Source organism: Eubalaena glacialis, chromosome 3 (genome assembly GCF_028564815.1).
Source record: "Eubalaena glacialis isolate mEubGla1 chromosome 3, mEubGla1.1.hap2.+ XY, whole genome shotgun sequence".
NCBI lineage: Eukaryota > Metazoa > Chordata > Mammalia > Artiodactyla > Balaenidae > Eubalaena > Eubalaena glacialis.
Window position 1 is genome coordinate 128,359,887 of NC_083718.1, and position 26,045 is coordinate 128,385,931.

Consider the following 26,045-nt stretch of genomic DNA (forward strand, 5'->3'; position numbering starts at 1 on the left):
TTTAAAAGTAGATGGATACAGAAGTAGCCCACATTTTTTGGTCCAAGGAATCAAGAGGGACTCAGTCATTTATTCACTTTTTTTTTGTTCATTTATTCTAAAAACATTTACTGAACATCTCACAAGAGCTAGGTAGCATGAAAAGTTCAAGGCATATGAAGGCAAATAGAACATTACCATTAATGACCACAGTAAAGTTTAGTAAGTGCTAAGAGAAGGATATGTGAACTGGAGAGGGGTTGTAAACCAAAGTTTCCAGTGGAGGGGATGATGGATCTAATGTTTGAAGAATAAGCAGGAGATAGCTATAAGAAGAAGGAGGTTGGGATATAGCAAGTTTCCCCAGGGCAAAGAGAAGGCACAGACTGGTAAAAAACAAGCAAACAAAACAAAAACATAAGGTACTTGTGAGAGTAAAAGTAGTTTGTTGTATCAGTAGACATAGGAGGAAGCCATGCAGGTAGGAGAGAAGTTCAGGACAGGTTAAAGAAAAGTTTCATCTGCTAAACTAGGGTCTAGAAATAGTGGGTGCACAACAAGGAAAAAGAGTGAAAAAGTAGAAATGGCTTAAGGGACTTATGGGACACCATAAGCCGACCTGTATACACATTATGGGAGTATAATGTGTATATTATTTAGGAGAAGAGAGAAAAAGGGGAAGAAATCATTCAAAAGAATATTGGCTGAAAACTTCCCAAATTTGGGGGAGGAAATAGACATTCAGATCCAGGAGTCTCAAAAGATCCCAAAAACAGATGAACCTCCCAAAATCCACACCAAGACACAGTGTAATCAAATTGTCAAAAGTCAAAAATGAAGAGATAATTTTAAAGTAGCAAGACAAGATTGACTTGTCATATACAAAGGAACACCTATGGGACTATCAGCAGATTTTTCAGCAGAAACCTTGCATGCTAGAAGGGTGCAATATGATATATTCAAAGTACGGAAAGAAAAAAACATCTGCTGAACAAGAATTATACCTGGCAAAATTGTGATTCAAAAATAAAGGAGAGATGATAAAGATTTTCTCAGACAAATACTAGACTTGCCTGACAAGAAATGCTAAAGGGAGTTCTGCAGCTTGAAGCAAAAGGACACTAAACAGCAACATGATAGCATAAGAAAGTATGAAACTCACTGGTAAAGGTAAATATATAAACAAATACAGAATACTGTACTACTGAAAGGATGGTGGATAAATCCCTTTCAATTCTAGTATAAGAGGAAAAAAGGCAAAAGTATCAAAAATAACTATAAATAAAATTATGTTAATGAATATACAATAAAAATAGATGTAAAATGTGATATCAGTAACATATAATGTGTGGGAAGAGGTAAATGTGTAGTTTTTGTATGTAAGTGAAGTTAAGTTGTTATCAGCTTAAAATAGATTGTTATATTTTACGTAAAACCCATGGTAAGCACTAAGAAAATGTCTATAGAAGTTCTATAATAGAAATAGTGGGTGTGATGGTTAATTTTATGTGTCAATTTGACTAGGCTAAGGGATGCTCAGATAATTGGTTAAACATTATTTCTGGGTGTGTCTGTGAGCATGCTTCTGGACACAAAGAAGAAAGGGACAGCCTAGAAGAAATGGATAAATTCCTAGAAATATATAACCTTCTAAGACTGAGTCAAGAAGAAATAGAAAATCTGAACAGACCAATTACCAGTAATGAAATTGAATCAGTAATCAAAAAATTCCCAACAAACAAAAAACCAGGACCAGACAGCTTCACAGGAAAATTCTATCAAACATTTAAAGAAGAATAACTACTTATCCTTCTCACACTATTCCAAAAAATTGAACAGGAAGGCCTGCTTCTTCTTCTGGTAGAGATTAGCATTTGAATTGGAGTAAGGTAGATGACCTTCCTTAATGTGGGTGGGCATTATCCGATCCACCAAGGGTGTGAATAGAACAAAAAGGCAAAGGAGAGTTAAATTCACTTTCTGCCTGACTGAGCTGGGACATCTGTCTCCTTTGCTCAGCACTCCTGGTACTTAGGCCTTCAGACTCAGATTGGAATCTACACCATTGGCTCTCCAGCTCTCAGGTCTTTGAACTACACTACCAGCTTTCCTGAGTCTTCAGCTTTTCAGCCTCCATAACTGTGTGAGTCAATATCTTATGACAAATAGATATAGATAGATAGATAGATGATAGATAGATAGATAGATAGATAGATAGATAGATAGATAGATAGATAGATAGACAGATAGATATTCTCTGGAGAACCCTGACTAATACAGGTGGGTTCTGAGAGATTTTTTTCAGGGGTGAGAGATTTTTATCAGGGGTGTGATGTGATTGGGTTTGCATTTAGTAGGAGGCCATATCAGAAGTAGAGATAATATTTCAGAAAATATTTTAATAATTCAGTGGAGAGAGAATTAAAAAGCGGTGGAAATGGGGAGAAGTGTATAGATATGAGGTAGGATAGATAAGATTTGGCATAAAATTGAATGTGGTAAACAAGGAAGAAGAATCTTAAATAACTGAGATTCTGGCTTTAGGCCCGAATAGGAAGGAGCCTTGTTCATCACCAAGGATGTGCATCATCTTTGCTCTTTAGGAAAAATAAGCCAAGGACACTTTTGGGAGAAAGGAGAATATGTTCAGTTTCAGGCAGTTTGAGTTTTAGCTCAAACTTTAGCTTTAGAAGTAGCTTTAGAAGTAGAGACATCTAGCAGATAACTGATATTTGGGTCTGGATCTCAGCAGGCATAGGCCAAGAATACAAATACCTAAGTGGTACCTGAAGCCATGAGCATGGGCGGAGTCACCTAAGGACTAGAAATAAAATGAGAAGAAGAGAACCTAGGGAAAAAAGAAAAAAGTCCTAGGGAGAATATTTCTGGATTAAGAAGAAGAAAATCCATAGAAGGGGATGAAAAAAGAACAAAGGAGATGAAAAAGAGTGGTGTCCTCCAAGGCAAAAAAGAGAGCATTTTGATAAATGGAAATATGTCAAATGTCCCAGAAAGAGAAGTTTAAAAAACAGAAAATGTCTATGTACTTTGGCAACATAGAATGTCATTGGTAAGTTTATTGGTGTGGTAGTAAGACAAAACAGCCATATGGGTTACAGAGTAAATGAAAACTTAGGGAGAGAAACACGGAATGTGCACACCTCTTTGAAGCACTTTAATATGAAGTATTGAAGAGCTTTATCACAGTAAACACAGGAGAGCATGGGATTGAGAAAATAAAAAATAAGAAAAAATGGATGGAATTAAGCAACTCATAGGCTGTATGGAGAAAAATCAACAGTACGGAGAAATAATTGAAGGTGTAGAAGGAAGGAGAGAAGGAAGGAAGGAAGGGAGGGAGGGAGGGAAGGAGGGAAGGAGGGAGGGAAGAAGGGAAGGAGGGAGGAAAGGAGGGAAGGAGGGAGGAAAAGAGGGAAGGAGGGAGGGAACGAGGGAAGGAGGGAGAGAAGGAGGGAGGCAAAATAAGGACCCTTGGTCTGAGGGCAGAGGATCCAAAGCACAGGTGAAGAATTGCCCATTACTATACATACATTTTAATGATATTTCATAAAGGTTTATATTTTATTAAAAATTTTCATAAAGATATTCTATAAAGGTTTAAATTTCATATTGATTTAAGATGGACATTATTAACTCAACCAATATGAGTGCACACTATTCAGAAATGACTGAATTAACTATTAGATCCATTACTTCCATAGTTCAGAGCATGGCTCAGCCCTTCTTTAGCTTTGCTGCTTCATTACAGAAAATGGATTGGGTTCACATCTAGCCTCAGATCAAAAATGATCAGTGATTTGGACCACCTAGACATGGCTGAGATACTAAGTCACTTGATTCTTGAAAAGTAGAGGTTAGGAACTGAGTTCCCTAATTTTATGAACATCAAATCAAAGAACACAGAAGTTTCATGGCTTAAAAAAAAAATCTGATGCTAATAGCACAAGCGATAAAATATGGGTCTAATCAAAATGAGTCAGTATTAAACATTAAGTCCTGCAGCATCCAATAACTCAGTGCTGTTTCTGGTGAGAAATATGATATTTAGGGATATAACCTAACCTGCAGCCATAAATAATATACAGGGTGAGAATAAGCAGGAAGAAGCTCCCTAGATGCTGTCCTACATGATCCTAATTGTAGTCTTATTAGGCCAGTTATTACTTGTTTTTTTTTTTCTTCAAGCAGTCAGGTTTTCACATTCAGACTGCACTTCTAAAGTTGACTTGCTAATAAAGTTGCATTTGCAATCCATACTAACATGATTTTATTTTGAAAGTGTCATTTTGATTTGCTTAGGAGTCTTGTTTTGATTTGCCTGGGCTAATTTTGCAGCAGAACAAACAGAATTTTCTTTAGTTGTCTCAGCTCACACAAGGTTAATTTGGCAGCCCCTGCACTGGGTTAAATAACTGACTTGCCATGTTTCTATTAATTCATTTTTGCCAGGCTGAAATCCATTTTCAGGCTGGAGTACTTTCTCCTCCTTGCATATACTGAACTTTGTTTTGTACCAGTACAATACAATATGTCTTGGAAGGAAAAGGTAACCTGAAAATAGAGAAACCCGTATTTTATAATTTTTTTTATTGTATTGTTTTTGCTGCCTTCACTTCAAACAAGAGTATATTTGGGCAGCTGAGAGAGTAGTATATACCCTTCATTCATTTCCCTAAAGAATGGTTTATCAACTGCTGAAAAAGAAGTTATTTTATTCTGCAAAATGCCTATCAGATCCTTTGACAAGCAGTACTCATTAAGGTCCATTCTGTACGCCTGGGATGCTTCCACAGACAAGCCGTCCCCTGGGGCAGTTTAACCCATTTATTCTTCTCAATTTACCTCTAGGTTTCTAGCTGCAACAAGAACACAGTAAATTAAATTAACAAAATCCATTTGGAAAATGAATCTTTCGTAATGGGTTCCAGGAAATATTTAGGCAGGAATGAATACTACTAACATTTCCACTCACACATGAGATGACTGCTTTGATATGCGAACAGAGACACTCTTGGCAAACCTGGGATTTGAAGCAAGTGCTCATTAATGCACCTGCATGCTAAGTAATGCGCAGCGGGTCGGTGTCTCCGTTGTGCCTTTCCATTGCCCCCTCTCCGTATGTAGAACCTCAGTCTGCTATGGTTTGGCTGGGTAGAAACTGCCAGTATAAGGAGGGGAATGGTTGTGTGTGTCGAAGTAAGTGTTAACCCATGCATTGGTTCAATGATGTCGGGCTCCTGTAGAGATTCCAAATTACAACGCGACCACACAGGGTTTATAGACAACACTCACGCTGGGATAGAGATGGTCTGAGAGAGTGCCAGGAAGAAAGTACACACATGATACGGAAGCGGGCTTGGGCACAAACCTTCCGTAACATTTTTTGTACATGAGCTTTGGTGTGTTAAAACAAGGTGAAATGCTTAGCATATAAATCAGTTCAATTGCTGGAGAAAATGCACAGGTGTCCTGGAATGAGTACCAGACTGTGGTTGGAAGGCAGGGTTCAAATCATGCCTCTAACTTATACTTGCCTTCTGAGCTCTGGGCAAGCGCTGAATCTCTCGGAGCTTCACAGGAGGGTGTGATAACACCCGCTTCACAGGAGGGCTTACAGGATAGGATGACATAATAGGTAAGCAACCTCCTAATGCCCACTGCGAGAGTTATCCAGGCATTCTGCGGGCACTGGGGATACAAAATAATATGTGATTCCTGTCTTGAGTTTCAAGTGTTTTCTTCCTTTCTTTAATATCTAAAGCCTCTTCTCCCTTTGTCATAAGACCCCAAGAGGCAATAATCTTATTTTTACCAAACAGATGCAGCTGCTGAGGCACAAAGGTATATGAATATTTGCTTAAGTCAAATAAAACAGATACTCAATAGAGAATGGGCGGTCCTGACACCCAATTGGCAGTTCCAAGCTTAGGAAGGCAGGTCCTCCCTCATCACATTCCACAAACTGATTACAAATTTACACACCCACCTGAGACAGGCTGAAAAATTGTTGAGGTAAATAACTGAAAAGCACCTAGAAGAGACATGGTAGGTTCTTGGTACCACAATATAAGGATTCATGAGAAGTACCTATTTCCCATAAGCACAAGTTTGATTTGATTTGGGCTGTTCAAAGGATATCTTTGAAATATCAAAGGAATTAAAACTGCAATATTATTAAGTACCTTCACATTAGGACATTATTATATCTGGTGGTGTGACTGCCAAGTTGTGCAGCTTTAAAATGTTTTATTGTGTAAATCGAAAGAAAAAATGGCATTTTATAATATTGTTTTGTTAGTTTTAGTACATCATTGGAAACAGTCTTTCATTTTGCTTGAGTTTTTCTAGTAAAATGTCATAGGTAAATAACAATTGGTACCTCCCCTGTTTCTTTGATTACTGTTCTCTTGTTGGTATCTTACTTTGCCAGTCACATCAAAAGTAAGGTCATGATTGCTCCCATGAATATGTGTAATTATAGGGCCTACACCAACTTGCACAGTATATTAAACCTGGAATTGAAATTCCAATCAGATGCATTGTAGCACTGTGAAGCCTCAAAACCCAGAAAAAAAAGGGTCTCAAGGCTTTAAGAACATATTTAATTTGATCCAGACCTCCCCTAAAAACAGTACAAAAATACCTCTTCTACTTTCCACATAAATGATCAGGAGATATTAATCCTTTCCCTGACTCTTTTTCTCTCTCTCCCCCTCTCCATTCTTTCCTAGCTCCCTCCCTCCTTCCCTGTCTTCATTCTTTTCTTTTTTTCCTTTCTTTCATTCAACAACAATTTATTGAGAGTAGGGTGACCAACTCTCCGGGATTTCCTGAGACAGAATGGGTTCCAAAGATGTGAAATTTTCACTGATAACCCTGAGAAATTTCCAAGCAAACTGGATGAGTTGGTCACTTAATTGACCTAGAGTAGTTCCTGGTCTGCTTTGTTCAGGTACTACTCCAGGTGCTTGGCATTCGGTAATAAAGAAAGCAGATCCCATCTCATGCTGTATATTTTCCAATGAAGAGAGACCAAAAATTAATTCTGACAAAGCTAGTAAGTGTTAGGAAGAAGAATGAAACAGTATAAGAGAAAGAATGATGGGTAAGGCAAGGAGAAGACTCATTTTATTTAGGGTGGTTTAGCAAAAACTTTCTGGTTAGGTGACATTTCAACAGGGTAGAAGGAAATGAGGGAAGACTGCATAGTATCTCAGGGAAGGGTATTCCAGTAATGGGAAAGGTCCTGGGGCAGGAGTGTGTGGAAGGGTGGGAGGAACAGCAAGGAGACCAGTGTGGCTGGAATGGAGTGAGAGGAAGCAGGAAGTAGGAGATGGGGGACCTGATGGGACATCGTAAAGAAGGTGAGCTTTTACTCTGAGTCTGGTTTAGAAGCCACTGGAGGGGTATTCAAGTTTATAAGAAAGGTTCTGGTTTCTGTATAGAAAATAAACTATAGGGAGAAAGGGTAGAAGCAGGAAGACTAGTTAGGAAGTTCTTGCCATAATCCCTCTATTTTGGGGATGTTTTGAGTATGAATTGCTCTTTACCTTCCAGTTATTAAGCCACACCCCTTTGAAAGCTGCTTTATATATCAAGCCAGTCTGAGATAGATAGATAGATGCATGCATGGATGCATGGATGGATGCAAGGATGCATGGTTGAATAGACAGATACATAGATATAGCATGCCACTATTTTTGTTCAGAATCTGGGAGATACTTGCTGTTTGGAATTTAGCCTCTAGGGATCCCGATGTCACTTGCCATTTACTATTACCTCATACCTACTATCCGAAGAAGTCATCTTTTCTTTAAAAACAAAATTGTTTATTAACCAAATATAAATATGTACTTACCTGACTAGTTTCTAAGTATATCACAATACCAAACTCTCACTTAGAACAATAACTGAAATAAAATAAAAATACAACACTGCTCAAAATAGAAACACGTTCAAAAGAAAATCTTTTTAAAAAAGGACTTTTAGTAGTCTAAATGGTAGAGATAACAATTTTGAATTAATGTGCTCTTTTCCTCTTCCTTCCTTTGCGCACACCCCTATATTGTTCCAGAGGCATCCATCTGCCCCAGGGAGGATTAGGATGGTTAGGGCAGGATTGCAAAGGTCAAGGGAGAGTTGAGATGCAGCTTTGGCTATTCAGATCTTTGGCACAGGTGGCAAGACAATAGTTTTTAACAACTGGCTCTGTCGAACATGAAAAGGATTTTCTAAAATCTGTTAGCTTCAATTAACACATGAAGAACCAGGCCTGAAGCACAAATCAGGTACGCTTGTGCTTTTTCTATAAGTAGAGAGGACACACTTCCTGACACTTCAGCTGAGCTGCGAGGCTAATTGTTCCAGGAAGAAAAGGTAGGACTTAGAGGAAGCTCATTCAAGAAGAGAAAAGAAAATGGAAGGGCCTCCCCTTTCTCTGAGGAATTTCTCTGTGGGAAGAAAGAGGAAGAGAGTGGTAGGGGAAGCCAATAGGAAGACATGTGCCTTGATTTCTCCTGGGGAAAGGGGGGACAGTTGTGCTCTGGGAAGAGACTGCAGTGGTGGCCTCACCAAAGAGAAATGGCCTGTGTCTAGCACTCCAGAATCTTTCTCAACTCATGTGTGGTACAGAGGCTATCCAGAAGCTTCCTCCTATGCTCTGGAAGACAGCAGAAGGAGCATGCGCGGTAAGCTTTGAAGCAGGCGTACTTTCAGTTGGAGCCATTTTGTTCCCAGCACGGCAAGTCCCTGTGAACTTACCCAGTGAGAGCCCAGAATAAACCATGGGCATCATCAATGAGATCAGAGGAGCCCTCCCTCCCGCCCCAAACCAGGACCAAGGGACCCTCCTCCCCACCCCCATATACCCAGACACCATCTTTGGGAACAGAAAGGGGGAGGGGAAGAATTCTGAACCGGTCAAGCATTTTCCTAGAAAGGAGTTTTTTTTTTTTTTTTGGCTGCGCTGCAAGACTTATGGGATCTTACTTCCCCAACCGGGGATCCAACCCCAGGCCCCAGCAGTGAGAGTGCCAAGTCCTAACCAGTGGACCACCAGGGAATTCCCAGAAAGGAGTATTGTAAATAGAAATAAAAAGAAGAAACAGAACTGTCAAGGTGAAGTTTCTCTCCTACCCAGGAGGAAGGTGAAAACTCATGAAGTTTAGATCAATTTCAGAAAAATAAAGATGCCACGTTTACTTTGCATAATTGAATCTGGCGTGTTACCTTTGGATCTCACCAGTTTGGTATCACCAGTGGATCTACCACTAATTTGGCATTTAATCCAAATCTGGCCTTGCTGTGAAGGTTACAGTCATTTGCTGTGGTTTCTGAATAATTATCTTGAATTAAATTCTCGGCAAGAATGGATCCAGGTGATATGAAGCCTAAAGTCTATATGATTGGGGGCCATGAAGGTCTTTAAGAAAAAAAATGAAATTACAGATACAAATTAGGTACGAAAGGAAATATTTAGAAGGACCAAATAAATCATAACAAATTATTGAAGACCTGAAGATTTAGTTTCTTTTCTTTACTCCATGCAAGCAAGGGGCCCTGATGTCCAAGCTTCCTTAGCTTCATGTTAAATCTCCGGTCCTCAGTTTATTCCAGTATGTTACCCTGTTTTCTGTAAGAACTTATGCTGCAATATTAAGTCTACAGTCTACTTAGAGGCAAAATAGCAGACCAGAAGAGGATAGCGTACTTCCTTTCTATGAAGGGCCTTGTTAGAGAAAGGGGAACGTGGTCATAATATGCTCACTCCCATGCCTCTTCTACCTCTCCCTGGACATGAGATGCTTAATGGATCCTTCCTGCACAAAATGGAAGAAATCATTACTACTCTCTAGTCCTGCTGAAGGTATTAGGAACATTGACTCTTAGCCAAAGTCTCTTTGCAGGGGCAGGAGGAAGAAAGAACATTACTGAGTGCTCTCATAGAAGCTGTGCTAAGATCCCTTCCATGGCCTTTAGTTTTCTATGGAGGAAAAATTTTTGCTTCACGTTTTCTCATAATAAAATCAAACAAAACATATATTGAACCGTCAAACCAGTACAGTTTTCTCCACTGGGTAAATTAAATAAGGCAATACATGCAAAGTACTTTGTAATTGCACCCTGCTAAATCAATGTAAAATATTTTTATTATTGTTGTTACCGTTGTTATTTCTACTCCTTTGGGGTGTGAAAATTAAATTGGTTACTAAATATGCCTAACCTTTTCATCAGGGTGATGCTGAGACTCTGAAATCCTAAGTACTATCTTCCTTTGGGGAATCCTGGAGAAAATTGTACAGGTAAAAAGAGCAACATTTTAAAGAAAGTGCTGGAAACCATCAGCATGACTTCTGAGATACCTCTGGATTCTCCAGACAAAAGAGACGTCAGGCATCTGCCTCTCTCAGTCTTTCCCTTTGCAGGACATGGAAAGTGATGCAGATTTTAAAATAGATGGGCCGACAAGATTTAATTTCATCTCTGGCTCAAGGCCTAACATCCCTTCCTCCCTTTCCACAGGTCTCGTGCCTGCCTGGTTTGGTGAGAGTTGCCAAACAAGATTGAAAACTGATTGATTTCCCATTTTGATACAGCTATGTTGTTGGTTGTATTTTTCTTTAGTGGTGTTAGTTAAATATTTAATGGAATCTTAAGAGAAAAATTCTGTCTGTGTAATGTAAACATATTGTTAGGTTGCCTGAAAGGGTCACCTCTTGATTAAGCTGAATGTCAGGAGTCTCAGTAGTACCTTCTCAGTATTCCAGAGAGATGCCATCAGTAAAGCCCCACATGGCATTGGGGCTGCTTGGTCTTTTAGGCACAGTCCAGATGTATTCATGGTGAGAGAGCTGGGTCAACACCACATGGGGGTTTGATCCCCTCATCTGCACATCTGATTAACAGTTTAGTTTTTCAAAAATAGAATTCTAATTAGAGAGTTAATCTCTCTGACCTTTATTGTACAAACATGTATACATTCTATAATCCACAACAGATCCTGATCGTTTACTAAACAAAGTTTTCCAAAGTTATCACAGCAACATATCTGTTTTTACAAGGCAGAATTAAAGACAATGGATAGATGTTGCAGACACGTACATTTTGCTTCAGAAACAATAAAATGAATTAAAATGATTCTCCAACTAGGCCAGCGGGAGGATAAGAAGTGATGGACAGAGGCTTCAGCTCTGGCTGTTCTAAAATAAAGTGATGTTTCACCACCCATCAGGGATGATGCTGGGAGAGCCTGCCCAGTGACCTCCTTGTAATCCTGCATTTGTTCTCGCTGTACCATCCCCGTTACCACTCTGTTAGTTCAAGCCCTACTTATCACATCTTAGGACTGTCCTACATTCTTGAGCTTGTTTCCTTATGTACAGTTTCAGTCTCTGACACCCTGTCTTCCACATTCACACTTAATAACCTGTGGTTTTTTCTTTGTAACAACTTTGTTGTGCTATAACTCACATATCATATTATTCATTCATTTAAAGTACAGAGTTTGGTGAGTTTTAGTACATGCACTAAGATTTGTATCAATTCCGACCTAATTTAGAACATTTTTATCAGCCCCCAAAGAAACCCTGTAGCATTAGCAGTCACTCCTCATACCTGCCCCAACCCTAGGAGACCATCAATCTCCTTTCTGTCTCTATAGATTTGTCTATTCCGAATATTTCATATTAGTGGAATTATACAATACGTGGCCTTTTTTGACTGACTTATTTAGCATAATGTTTACAATGTTCACCCATGTTGTAGCATTTATCTGTACTTTTTATTGCTTAATAATATTCTATTGTACGTATATACCACATTTTTTTAATCCATTCATTACTTGACAGGCATTTGGGTTGTTTCCACTTTTTGGCCATTATGAACATTGCTGCTGTGAATATTCATGTACAAGCTTTTGTGTGACTATAAGTTTTCATTATCTTCGAGTGAAGCAACTAGAACATGTACAACTGTATGTTTAACATTTTGAGAAACTATCAGATTGTTTTTCAGAGCAGCTGCACCATTTCTCATCTCAGCAGCAATGTATGAGGGTTCCAGTTTCTCCATCTTTGCCAACTCTCATTATCTATCTTTTGATAATAGTTACCCAAGTGGTTAGAAAGTGGTATCTCATTGTGGGTTTGATTTGCATTTCTCTGATGTCTAATGATGTTGAATATCTTTTCATGTGCTATTGACCATTCATATATTTTTTTGGAGACATGTCTATTCAAATCTTTTGCCCATGTTTAAATTGGGTTATTTGTCTTTTTGTTATTGAGTTGTAATAATTCTTTACATATTCTAGAGACAAGTCCCTTATCAGATAAATAATTTGCAAATATTTTATCCCATTCTGTGGACTGTCTTTCATTTTCTTGTCAGTGTCCTTTCAAGCACAAAAGTTTTTAATTTTGATGAAATCCAGTTTATCTGTTTTGCTGTTGTTGTTGCTTATGCTTCTGGTGTCAGGTGTAAGGAACTATTGCCTAATCCAAGATCACAAAAATTTGCTCCTGTGTTTTTTTCTAGGAGTTTTATAGTTCTGTTTACTCCATTTAAGTCAGTAGTCCACTCTGTTACTTTTTGTGTATTGTATGAGGTAGGGTCCAACTCCATTCTTCTGTATGTGGATACACAGTTGTCCTAACACCATTTGTTGAAAGGGTGCTCTTTACTACACATAAAGATATGGTTTCATTTCATTTCACACTCAAAATTCTTTAGTAGTTCCCTATTGAGTATAGTGTGATTTCTAGACTTGGACTCCATGAACCAGAAAAGCAAAATAACTTTGGAAGACTTAGGTAAGGTTGCAAACTTTTTATTACTATTTGGGAGAGCAATAAGTAAAGCAAATAGTGTTTATACTCTCTCTACATAATTGAACAAGAATATATTTTACATGGATGCACACACCAGGAAAGAAAATAATCTCAGAAGTCAAGTATTTTAAGTAAATTTAGCTTTATTAAGAACTCAGCAGATTGCCCTTCTTTTTTTCATGTTCCTGTGTACTGGGGGAAATATTTATCACAGTCCGTCATTTGTGAAACGTCATGACTCCTCCTGCCTAACAAGCTTCATTTCTTGCCATGTTCCTCCTACATACCTTAGGATGATGCAGCCATACTGAAAAAACAGGACTTAGTTTCTTATCTTCTTTGCTTCTGGCTGGAAACGTCCCCACCCAATCCCATTCTCCAAATGGAAGAAGCATACAGGTAAACTCTAACATATTATGAATGGTATAATAGTGATACAAAGGCCATAGGAGTGCAACAGTTAGTTTCCAGCTTATCTAATCTACATTTCTTGGGAAGGGAGTTAGCATAATTAATGCAAAAACCTAGTTAAATCTCAGTATCACTACTAACTATTGACGAGACAACATTTCTTAGATTCAGATTTATTACCTGTAATTGGAGATAATCGTGTCTGTCCCACAGGGTTACTGTGAGGATCAAATGATTTAAAAAATGTAAGTTACCCAGTGCAAAAGCTAGATGCATAGTAGTTGATCAGTAAATGTTATTTGCCTTCCTCTCAGTTCTATATTAGTGGCTTGCAACCCTGACTACACATAGAATCACCTGGGGAATTTGAAAAAACCCATAACCCATCAACAAGCTAATCCTAAAATTCATATGAAAATTCAAGGGAATACTCTTGAAAAAGAGGAAACAAGGTTGGAGAACTCATACTTTTTGATTTCAAAATTTGCTCCATACAGCTATACCCAACTGATTTTTCGCACGAATGTCAATATAATTCAATAGAGGAAAACCAGATTTTTTCCACAAATAGTACTGGGACAATTACATACCTACAGGAAAAAGAATAAAGTTCTTCACACCATACACAAAAATTAACTAAAAATTGATCAGAGACCTAAGTGTAAGAGCTAAAACTATAAAACTCTTAAAAGACAGTACAGGAGTAAATATTCCTAACCTTGACTTAAGCCAAGCCTTCTTAGATATGATACCAAAAGCACAAATGACAAAAAAATAAATAGGTAAGTTGGACTTCATCAAAATTAAAAACTTTTGTGCTCGAAAAGTAGAAAGACTCCCACAGAATGGGAGAAAATATTTCTAAATTATATATCTGATAAGGAACTTCTATCTAGAATATATAGAGAATTATTACAACTCAATAACAAAAAGACCAATAACAAATGGGCAAAAGATTTGAACCGATATGTCTTCAAAGAAGATATACAACTGGGCAAAAAGCATACGAAAAGTTGCCCAACATCATTAGGCATCAAGGAAATACAAATCAAATCCACAATGAGATAGCACTTCATAACCACTTGGGTGACTATTACCAAAAGATAGATGATAATGAGAGTTGACAAAGTTGTAGAAACTGGAACCCTCATATGTTGCTGCTGGGGATGTAAAATGGCGCAGCTGCTCCGAAAAACAATCTGATAGTTTCTCAAATGTTAAACATAGAGTTAGCACGTGACCCAGCAATTCCAGTTTTAGGTATATATCAAAAGAATCAAAACCATATGTCACACAAAAACTTGTACATGAATGCTCATAGCAGCATTATTCATAAAAGCCAAAATAGTACAAACAATCCAAATGTCTATTAACTGATAAATGAATAAATAAAATGTATAGGTATATACCCATATAATGGAATATTTTTCTGCCACAAAAAATAAAGTGCTGATACATACTGTAGCATGGATAAACCTTGAACACATAATGCTAAAGAAAGAAGCCAGGGCTTCCCTGGTGGCGTAGTGGTTGAGAGTCTGCCTGCCAATGCAGGGGGCACGGGTTCGCGCCCTGGTCTGGGAGGATCCCACATGCCGTGGAGCGACTGGGCCCGTGAGCCACAACTACTGAGCCTGCGCATCTGGAGCCTGTGCTCCGCAACAAGAGAGGCCGCGATAGTGAGAGGCCCGCGCACCGCGATGAAGAGTGTCCACCACTTGCCGCAACTGGAGAAAGCCCTCGCACAGAAACGGGGACCCAACACAGCCAAAAATAAATATTAAAAAAATAATAAATTAATTAATTAATTAACTTAAAAAAAAAATCTGAAAAAAAAAAAAGAAAGAAGCCAGACACAAAAGGCCACATACTGTATGATTCCACTGATATGAATTATACCGAATAAGCAAATCTATACAGACAGAATAGATTAGTGGTTGCCTAGAACTGAGAGGGATTAGGGATATTGGCAGTGACTGCTAATGGGTACAGTTTCTCTTTGGGGGTGATAAAAATGTTCTCAAATTGATTGTGGTGATGGTTGCACAGCTCTATACCGAAAGCACTGAACTGTACACTTTAAATGGATGAATTATGTGGTGTGTGAATTATATATCTCAATAAACCTATAAAAATGCCCTACTCCCAGAGTTTCTGATTCAGTTATTCTGGCACCCTGGCCTTAAAAAATATATAGATCCCTGGTAATTCTAATGTGCTCTTTATCAACTTCTTCCTTTAGTGCTCCTGACCCATCTACTTTAGAAAAATTCATTCAGTCTGCCACTCATGCTCCCTTCTTTACACCTGCTATTTTCTCACTCTTTCTCCAGTTGTTCAATATCCTCACTCTGCCCTATCCCCAAATCAGAACTAATCAACGTGACTCACCTTCTTTGGGTCTGATTCAAATGTCTTCTCCAGGAGACCTTAAATGACCAGCCCCACTTTGCTTTGCGGTGTTCTCCACATTGATTTGTTCACATGCACTCGTTAGAATCACCAGCATAGGTTTGCAAGTGGGAAGAAAATTTTAAGGGAAGTAGTTGTCCACCCCACGCCCATCATTTTGGTTTTACAGCTGATACAAATGGGGTCCAGAGGAAACAGAATTCAATTCCAAGCATTTGCCTACTTTGCCTTTGTTGATATTTTTAAAAATTATCTCAAGCAATTCCTCATGTATTTATCTGCCTGATTACACTACAATCCTCTTGAAGATATACAGTAACTTCACGTTGCGTGAATTTCCTGTGCCCGTTAACAATAAAATATATGTTTACCCTAATGAGCTGACATTTCTAGTGTCTTCCTGAATTCCCTTCTTATATTATTCAAGGAAACTGTTACATTTAAGGGCATTAAGGCTATTTTATAAAAGGCAATAATCAACCACTCTGTTTCCATTACACCGAAGACAAAGAATTTAACCTGTCAAAGGGGGCATTTAGGTAACCTTGGGTAAATTACTCAACTTGTCTGAACCTCAGTTTCTAACTGTAAAATGACAGAATACCAATTATGTATGTTTTTCGTGAGTACAAGTTAATGCTCTTTAACGTTTAGGGAGTGCTTAACTGTGGTATCCGCTCAGGCAATATTTGTTACTTTTATCATCATAGTCATTATGGTTATTGGAAGTATTTCTAGTCTGGAATCAGTCCTTAGCAACCCAAAGATTTTTACATAGCTGGAATTCATTTTTGCTTCAGAACATTGAAAGTGCTCTTCATGGGCCTGTTTGAGTTAATACAGTTCCTCAGATAACTTTCATCCAATAAGTATAAATGCTGATAAAACTATATGCAACAAATGTTCCAAATACTAATTTCCACCAGTCCCTGCATCAATCCGTTATGTCTAAAGGAACTGGCTTTATTAACCAAGTAAACCTCCAGACTTCAACCTTAAGAGAAGGAAGAGCCTGTGTCCCCAGAGAGCACTGGCTCCATCAAGCAATAGCATTCTCCAAGGGTGGGCAGGGGTGTCCTCATTAGTTAAGTTCCTCCGCCAATTTTCACATTGAAGTTTTGTTTTGAAGCTGAGTAAAGCTGGCTTAATTGGGTTTTCCCGCTGTAGCAGAAGTTTTGGAGGAAGGTGTATATCTTGAAAAGTCATTACATATCTTAACTGTAATCTGAGAAACTTAAAATTCACAGATGCACCTTATCTGTCAAATATGGGGACAGTTGGCAAATGCAGACCACAAAGGTGGAGATTTAGTACCCAACTGCACGAATTGTTGCTGCTTTCCTGTGTTTATTACTTCACAGTTAATCAAAGAGATAACTCCCAGGAGTTTGGTATCTTTCTCCCTATGTTCTATACGATGAGGCAGGAAGGAGAAAAGAATATTCTCTTTGTAACACATTTCCAATTGGAATAAGGTACTTGGTTCACAAAACCTGGAATGAAAAACTAACATTAAATGTTTTAATCAATTTCTGAAATCTTTTTTTAAAGCCAACAGACCAGGACATCACATTATTGTTACTATTTGTGTACAGTTCTTTTGGTACAGTAACTTCTCAGTAATTGTATGAATATGTGCATATAATTACGATAGATATTCAGAAACCGGATTGCTCAACAACCATCAAAATGATATTTCTACCCTGACTTGACATTTTACCACCAAGAGCAATTACACTGAAATAATTTTGTAATATGGAAGCTCTAATTATTGAACAGAATATAGTTTCTTTGCTGAGCGTCAGAATTACAAAAGGTTTTACATGTATATGAGTCTCAGAAATGATGCAACTGGGGGCTTCCCTGGTGGCGCAGTGGTTGAGAATCTGCCTGCCAAGGCAGGGGACACGGGTTCGAGCCCTGGTCTGGGAAGATCCCACATGCCACGGAGCGGCTAGGCCCGTGAGCCACAACCACTGAGCCTGCGCATCTGGAGCTTGTGCTCCGCAACGAGAGGCCGCGACAGTGAGAGGCCCGCGCACCGCGATGAAGAGTGGCCCCCGCTTGCCGCAACTAGAGAAAGCCCTCGCACAGAAACGAAGACCCAACACAGCCAAAAATAAATAAATAAATAGCGTTCCCTTTAAAAAAAAAAAAAATGATGCAATTACCCAAGATGAATAAAAACAGAGGAAAAAACAAAAGTGGAGCTAAGGGAATAAGAGCAGATGCGTTCTTCACCACCATCAGTGCTACCCAAGACAGCTTCTAGGAGGACAAGCCATCCCAGTTCACAAGTAGGACCCAGTTACCTGGAGCAGTTAAGGGCCTGTTTCCTAAATGACTCTTAATATAGGCCTCACCAAGTTTTTAGCCAATGGCCAGCATGATTCACCTACTCAGCAAATAAGGTCATTATGGCATGGGATCAAGTTACCTCAGAAATCCTTGGCTGATAGGAAGTTCTTCTATCCCCTTATTTCATGGTCCAGCATAAGCAGAGCTAATACTTCCACCCTCTTCATCTCTCACTGTTCATACCTTTTGCTATTACACGTTTTACATATTTCATTTTAAAAATGTAGAAATGCAAAAAAATGTAAGAAATAAAGAAATTATGAACTAAACACACAAAGATCTAAAAAGAAACTTATGTAAAGTAAAATAAAAATAATAATTGCTTAAAAACCTTAAGGTTTCTTGTCCTTTAGGAAATGACTGTATGAAATACTCTTGAAAACCAATGTGTATTATTTTAAGAAGTAAAAGATGTTTCAACATTAGAAAATCTATTAATGCATTATATAATATTAACAAAGTAAAGAATAAACAATCCATGATAAACTCAATAGATGCCAAAAAAGTATTTAATAAAATTTAACATTCATTTGTGTTTAACTCTTAGTAAATTAGAATAAAAGGGAACTTCCTAAGCTTGATAATTATCATCTATCAAAAATCTACAGCCAGGATCAAACTTAACAATAAAACTTAATGATGTCTCCATTAGAGGTAGAATAAGACAAGGATGCCTGCTATCACTACTTCTTTTTAATGCTGTTAGGAGGTATCAGTCAACACAGTAAGAAAAGAAAAATAAAATGAGGTACATAATGGAAAGACAGAAACAAAACTGTATTTTTGTGTAAAAGATCAGTGTGTTTGCATAAATAATCCACGAGAATCTATAGACCATTAGAATTAGTCATTGTTCAGCAAGGTGGCTAGATACAGGATCAAACTAAAAATAATAATAGGATTTCTACACAGCAGTAATAACTCATTCAAGAACAATAATATTAAAAAGTACCTCATTTACAATAACAACAAACTAAAACATAGCTAAGAAAAAAATATAACAAATATGTGTTGATCTTTGTGGAATAAATTATAAAATTACTTTCCAATTGACATCAAAGAACTAAATAGACAGAGAGGTATACCAAGTTTATGGATAAGAAGGCTCAAATTAATCCATGTATAAATGCAATGACATTTGAATTTTAGACAGCCTTTTTCATGAGACGTTATAAGCCAATCTTGAAATCCATTTGAAAGAGCACAAAAGGTCAATAATAGTTAAGACCATTTTGAAGAAGAAAAGGGCAGACATGGCCCAACCTATCAGATATCACAATTAGTAATAATAATAGTGATACTACAGCTAAAAATAATAGCAGCTGACTTTTACTGAGTATTTATTAAATGCCAGGCAAAACCTTTCATGTGTTATGAGTTTGGTACAATTATTATCACCATTTTACAGTTAAGAAAGAAATGAGGGCACAAAGAGATTAAGGAGCTCTCTCAAGGTACCAAGGCTAAGCAATGGCAGAGTTAGGATTTAAACCCAAGCAGGTCCTGAGCCCCTGCACCTAACCCTATGCAATAATGTCACTAAAGCTATGGTGATACACACGGTGTCTTATTGACACAGGGATAGAAAAACAGCCACTGAAATATAATACTGAACCCAGAAAGTGATCCAGGCATAAATGGAAACTTGATATCAATCAATGATCAAAAAGGAAGCATTCAATAATGCTGATGAGATTGCTAGTTATCCATGTGGAAAAAATAAAATAAAACTAGATCCCTTTATGTTACATAAAAATAATTCCACCTGGATTAACTGTGGGAAGCAAAAACTTGAACTTTTTTTAAAGAGAATATGGGATGATATCTTTAAGATTTTGGAGGTAAAGAAAAGGATTTTTTGCATAAGACATAAAAAGCCCAAACCACAAAGTCATAAGTTGGTATATTTTACTGTATTAAAGTTTAATACTTCTATGCACAAAGCAACATGAGTAGTCAAGCAACAGTCTGGGAAAGACATTTGTACTATGTGTTAACAAAAAGGATTGCTATCCAGAATATATAAAGAACTTTACAGATCAGTAAGAAGAAAAAACAACTCCCTGTTCCCCTAAAAAGGGCAATGGATATGAATAGGCAATTTTCATAAAAGGAAACCTGATTGGCTGACATACCTATTGAAAGGTCCTCAACCTTCCCCATTGTCAGGGAAATACACAATAAAACAGTGAGATACCGTTTCACATCAATAGATCGACAAAAATCAGAATCTGATACCAAATGTTGAGTACAGAAGCAGTTTCTCTCATCCACTACAGAATTTTGGCAAAATCAAAGAAAATTGAAGAAATATACCTCCTTCACCCTGTAACTTTATTTCTGGATAAATACCTTAGAACAAGAAACTCTCACACGTGTGACAAAGAAATATGTAGAAGAAAGTTAATCATGGGTAGCATTGTTTGTAATAGGAAAGGACCGTAAACAGTCAATCAATATACCGAGAGAAAAAAGGATAAATAAATTGTGGTATATTTATACAATGAAACAGTACTGAGCTACCTACAAAAATAGGGTTAAATATCAATAACATGATAGTTCAAAAATATTGGAGAATAATACTTTTAATATTCATATAAGTCATTATAGTGTTTATACAAAGTAGAATATTTATATACAGCTGGAAAACATGTACAATAATACCCTATAGTTTTATATTGCTTATGGATATGTATACAGTCATAGTATAAAAGCATAGACTGGTAAACCCAAATTCAGGATACTGCTTACCTCCAGTGAGAGAAAGGCAGGAGCAGGAGCGTGGAGCCAGGGAAAGGGACACAGGGACTTCACTTGTATTTGAAAGGTTTTGTTTGGCAAAACACAAAAGCCTCCACTGACCACAAAGGCCTATGGCAAAATCTGCAAATCTGATAGAGCTGGGTAGTGGGTATTTGAATGTTCAGTATTCTACTTCATTTATATTTTACCTCGCTTAGATATATTTGAAATATTTTTAATAAATAAAAAGGAGCTATGTGGAAATCAAATTTTATAACCAGAATCATATTTTCCCAGGAGGTTGTGATTACATGATAATTTCAGAGGTAGCTTCTCTTCTCTCTTCTTTTAGAAGCCAAGCAGCCCGCGACTGAAGCAATATTTATTAAGTGCCTGCCATTCATGAGGCACAGAGCAAGGTTCTGGCAATGCAGTGGTGAGAGACCCAGCTAGGGAATATATATATATATATATACACACACTCCATGTATATATATACATACAGAACAAAACAGAAACCTTTGTAGCGTGGGGAACGCCTAAGACACTGAACAAAAAAAAAAAAAAAAAAAAAAATATATATATATATATATATATATATATATATAGCAGATGTACATTTGTAATCCCACTGGAATATGCATATATATATATATGTATATATATATATATATATATATATATATATATATACATATATATATATATGCATATTCCAGTGGGATTACAAATGTACATCTGCGAAGCATGATCAATGCCATGAAGAGAAGAGTAGGGAACTATGACTGAATAACTGGGGCAGGCACATACTGTGGCAGGTTTGGCTGCCTAGAAGCTATTCACATCCCCCCTTCTCCCTTGCCTTCCTCTACGATAGAGGTTGGGAAGCTAATCATGATTTTCCAGACTCCCTTGCATCTGGCACAGTTCTAACCAATTAGATATAGTTAGGAGCCTCTGGGGACAGGGGCCTTTCCTGAATAAAAAAGCTAAGCCTCACAGGAAGAAAGCCTTTCTGCCCCCTTAGCTCCTCCATGTCATTCTGCCTGCAGCAGGATGTGATGTTGGGCGTGGCACAGACATCTTGAGATGAATGAATATGGAAGTCATATATTCCGGGGGTAGAGCAAGAGGGACAGGCTCCTGGGCCCTTGATGACATGGCTGAGCCATGGTACCAGCCGTGGACTGTTTACTCCGAACTTCTTTTTAGCAGGTTATAAAGATCTGTTGGCTTGGGCCACTTTTAATAAGATTTCCTTTTGCAGCCCAAATCATTCTACACAGCTACCTTCGAGAAGATGTGACATTGAAGCTGAGAGGAGGGGAGTGGGGGGAAGCAAACCCTGCAGAAAGCAGGATGGGGCAGGGGAGAGAGAGGGTAGACAAGGCCAGCAGAGGAGGGGACAGCACGTTTGGGGAACTCAGGGAAGCCCTCCGACTCTGGAGCTTGATAAAGGAACCAGTTTGCAACTGGCTGGGAATCTGAATACTTGACTCTCTTTCTCAGGCTCCAAGCTAAGAACAGTGTAGTCGATCTGTAAACAAAGATGAATTCAATAGCACTCAGGTAGTTGCTATTTTTAGAGACTCCTCTCTATAAAACAAAGAATTAACCCCTAATCAATCTACTTGGGTTTTTGTGTTTGAATTTTTACAAGTGAAGTCCACCTAGTCTACCTAAATCCAGAGATTCAGCTTCCTCTACCCCCTCCTCCACTGCCCAGGAGGGAAAAAAAAAATTAGCACCTCACCAGCCCCCTTGACATGAAGTAAATTGCAATGATAGGACTTAACCAGAGCCTAGCCAACAGTGTCTTGGCATTCCCCATGCTACAAAGGTTTCTGTTTTGTTCTGTATTTATCTGAATGGGAAGAGGCAACTTCGTTGTTGAAGAGAGTCTGATTTGAACAGCACAACAAAAATCTAGTTGCTTTAATCCTGTCCTCACTGGGCATTAAGGAAAGGGTTGGCTTATTTTCTAATGTGCTTCCCATTGGCCTATTTCCTCGATCGTATATTTTATGGCAAATGAAGGTTATTTTATAAGATAGTATTTACTGATCACCTGAGTAGGCAGAGTGCCAGTTCAAGCAAGAAGCCCATGGCTTGGAAGAAAAATGTCCATTTTCATCTGAAAAGTCTTAATCTGATGGGTATTCTGCGAATTTCCACTCGGCTATTTTCGAATAGACCTGAATATTTATTATTAGTTTCTGGGTCTCTCCCTCCTCTCTCCCTCAGCTTTCTGCAGCTAAACTCTAGCCATCTAATGCTTTTACTCTTTCATCTGCGTCCTCTCCTCAGGCTCCTGAATTCATTCACCTTGTTGCTATTCTCTGCACTTCTTCCAAATTGCCTGAGCTTCCCTAGGAACGAGGTGGTGGGAACACAGCACAAGGGGCCAGGCGCTGTTCAGCTTAGAACCGGCCACAGAGGAACTGTTACTCCACGCCCTTCTGCACAGGCGGCCTCAACCTGGACTTCCTTTTCATCCTGCCGGACAGCCTGGGGGGCCTGAATTTAATTTGCAGACCACTGTACCCCCTGGGCCTACTTTGGCATTACTGCGTTCTGGCGGCTGCTTCTGGAGAACAGCTCTGTGTTTGGATTCTCCTCCCCCAGGTGTATTCACTGCCTTGCCTTTTTCAAATGCTCGCAAAGTTATTATTCCCAGCCTACATACCTCAAGTCTCAAAGGTCGTTTGCATTTTATTTCTGTTGCCTGAGCTACTCGCTATAATTTCCAAACTAGAACCATTAGTGAATTCCAAAAACAAGCAGCTTCTTCCCTCTTTCCATCCAGGTCATGAATAAGAACGCTTAAATAAGACTCGGACCCACAGTTGTGCCAATAGCAGAACTGGCGGCACATCTTCTTCATCCTCCTTCAGTAGGGACCCCACCTCCACCAGCAGCACTTAGAGCCTTCTCGGTTTACAGGAGTTTTTCAGCCAGTTTTAAACCCACACACTCAACCTTCCAAACATTTATTGGGAATTATGCTAAGTGCTGTGAGAGATTCCAAATCATGTAAGACACAATTATTGCTCTTCAAAAGGCTTCTAGATTCATAGAGTACAGGTATACCTTGGAGATATTGCGGGTTTACTTCCAGACCCCTGCAACAAAGTGAATAGCACAATATAGCGAGCCACACAGATTATTTTAGTATCCCAGTGCATATAAAAGTTATGTTTACACCATGTTGTAATTAATTAAGTGTGCAATAGCATTATGTCTAAAAAACAATGTACATAATACATTGGTTAAAACATACTTTATTGCTAAAAAAAATGCTAACCATCATCTGAGCCTTCAGTGAGCTGTAATCTTTTTGCTAGTGGAGGGTCTTGCCTCCATGGTGATGGCTGCTGACTGATCAGGGTGGTAATTGCTGAGGCTGGGGTGGCCGTGGCAGTTTCTTAAGATAAGACAACAAAGAAGTTTGCTGTGTCGCCTGACTCTTCCTTTCACAAACGATTTCTTTGTAGCATTCGATGATATTTGATAGCACTTTACCCACAGTAGAACTTTCAAAATTGGAGTCAATCCTCTCAAACTCTACTTTATCAACTAAGTTTATGTAATAGTCTAAATCCTTTGTTGTCATTTCAACATTGATTAAGTTCGCCTTCTGATATGGGTGTGTCCCCCAAACAGTTACAATAGTAACATCAAAGATCACTGATCACAGATCACCGTAACAAATATAATAATGAAAAAGTTTGAAATATTGTGAGAATTACCAAAATGTGACACAGAGACAGGAAGTGAGCAAAGGGCTTTTGGAAAAATGGTGCTGATAGATTTGCTTGATGTCGGGTCGCCACAAAACTTCAATTTATAAAAAAAATGTAATAAAGGGAAGTGCAATAAAATGAGGATGCTTGTATATACATTCATCAAATTTTAATAAGTACCTTAAGCGTGCCAAGCATTATTAGGTGCTGAGGTTTCAAACAGGAAAAGTATAGAGTCTCAGTGAGTTTCCACTGTAGCAGATAATGGCATATAATTATAATCCAATGTAAAAACAATAATGAAATGTACTCCTGGGATGTCATTCTCTCAGCCTTGGTTTCTTCATCTGTGAAATGGCACCATTCTTCTAAGTTGTAGTTAGGGTTTGCATAATATGAAGTAGGGACAACACTTAGTATGATGCATTACACAAAGTCTTTAGAATGTTAGTATTGATAATAACAGTTGCAAGTATAATAATAAAGTGGTTATTATTGTTAGTAGTAGTATTACTATTATCTCTCACATTCAATCTGATTGATCAAGCTTGTCTGGAACATTGTGATAGGATCATTCAGAAACATTTACTAGGTCCACTAGAAAAGAATACTGTGATGGATGCCAATACTATGACGGGCAGAAGGAGGAGAAAGCAATGCAAGTGTTAAGTGACGCTGATGCACACAAATAACTATACTACATTTGCAATGTAGTCCTCTGACTTAGGAATGCCACAAAGTTCATAGGAGGGAACTGACTTTGCATTTCAGGGTAGGGAGAAATTGATGTCGTATCGTAGGATCTTGTGTCATTTTGTGAGTTTCAATCCTGTATTACTCTGAATCAGAAACACCAGATGTGTTTTTAAGGGTGGAGAGACTAAGAGGTCAGGTAAAGCTGGCTGTGGATAAGACCTTCTGCTACCAAAATGAGATCATTCCTGCTAAGGCAGTTGCAGAAACTCTAGGGCAGTGATTTGCAACTGCTGCTTCATGACGAAGTTCTCACTGATCTGCAGCAAAATGAGAATGATAACAACAATGGTGAGAGGAGTTCATGCAACTAAATGTCCATAATTTAAAGGACTGATATTGTGTTCTTTCTATTTTGTGGGTGTTAAAAAGTCATCCCTTTCATAGGAGGAAGGATGCTCTGAAGACTTCCCCTCCTGTATTGGGCCTCGAAATGCTCAACGTTCCATAATACTTATTTCTGTGAAACCTTATCTAGTCCCATGACTTTAATACCATCGATATGCTGATATCTCCTAAATGTATATCTAGTAGCAGAATACTCCTCCAAGCTTCTGATTCATGTATCTGCCTGCCCTGGATGTCTCCCAGGCACCTTAAACTGACGAGCCCAAAAAGGGATGCTCAAGTCTCCCTTCCTGCCTCAACCTGTTCCTCTCTTGGTCTTTCTATCTCAGTAAACGGTACGTTAAATGGCAAGTTGCTCAAACAAGAATATAAGAGAAATCCTTGATACCTCTCTCCTCCTCCCACCACCCCCTCATCTATCAGTATGTCTCAGCAATTCCAGTTTCAAAAT

The 26,045-nt window shown here is 38.3% G+C and overlaps 1 protein-coding gene across 3 annotated transcripts in view; it reads right to left on the reverse strand.

Annotated features, from left to right (window-relative positions):
- The window catches only part of ST6GALNAC3 (ST6 N-acetylgalactosaminide alpha-2,6-sialyltransferase 3), a 544,206-nt gene that overhangs the window by 70,636 nt on the left and 447,525 nt on the right, over positions 1 to 26,045 (reverse strand). Inside the window, exon 5 of one of the 3 annotated variants that reach the window (XM_061184015.1) lies at positions 25,245 to 25,506. The exons of the other annotated variants lie outside the window; for them this stretch is intronic. The gene's annotated coding sequence lies outside the window, so the exon portion shown is untranslated. Of the gene's footprint in view, positions 1 to 25,244; positions 25,507 to 26,045 lie in introns of those variants that run through there. 3 annotated transcript variants of the gene reach the window in all.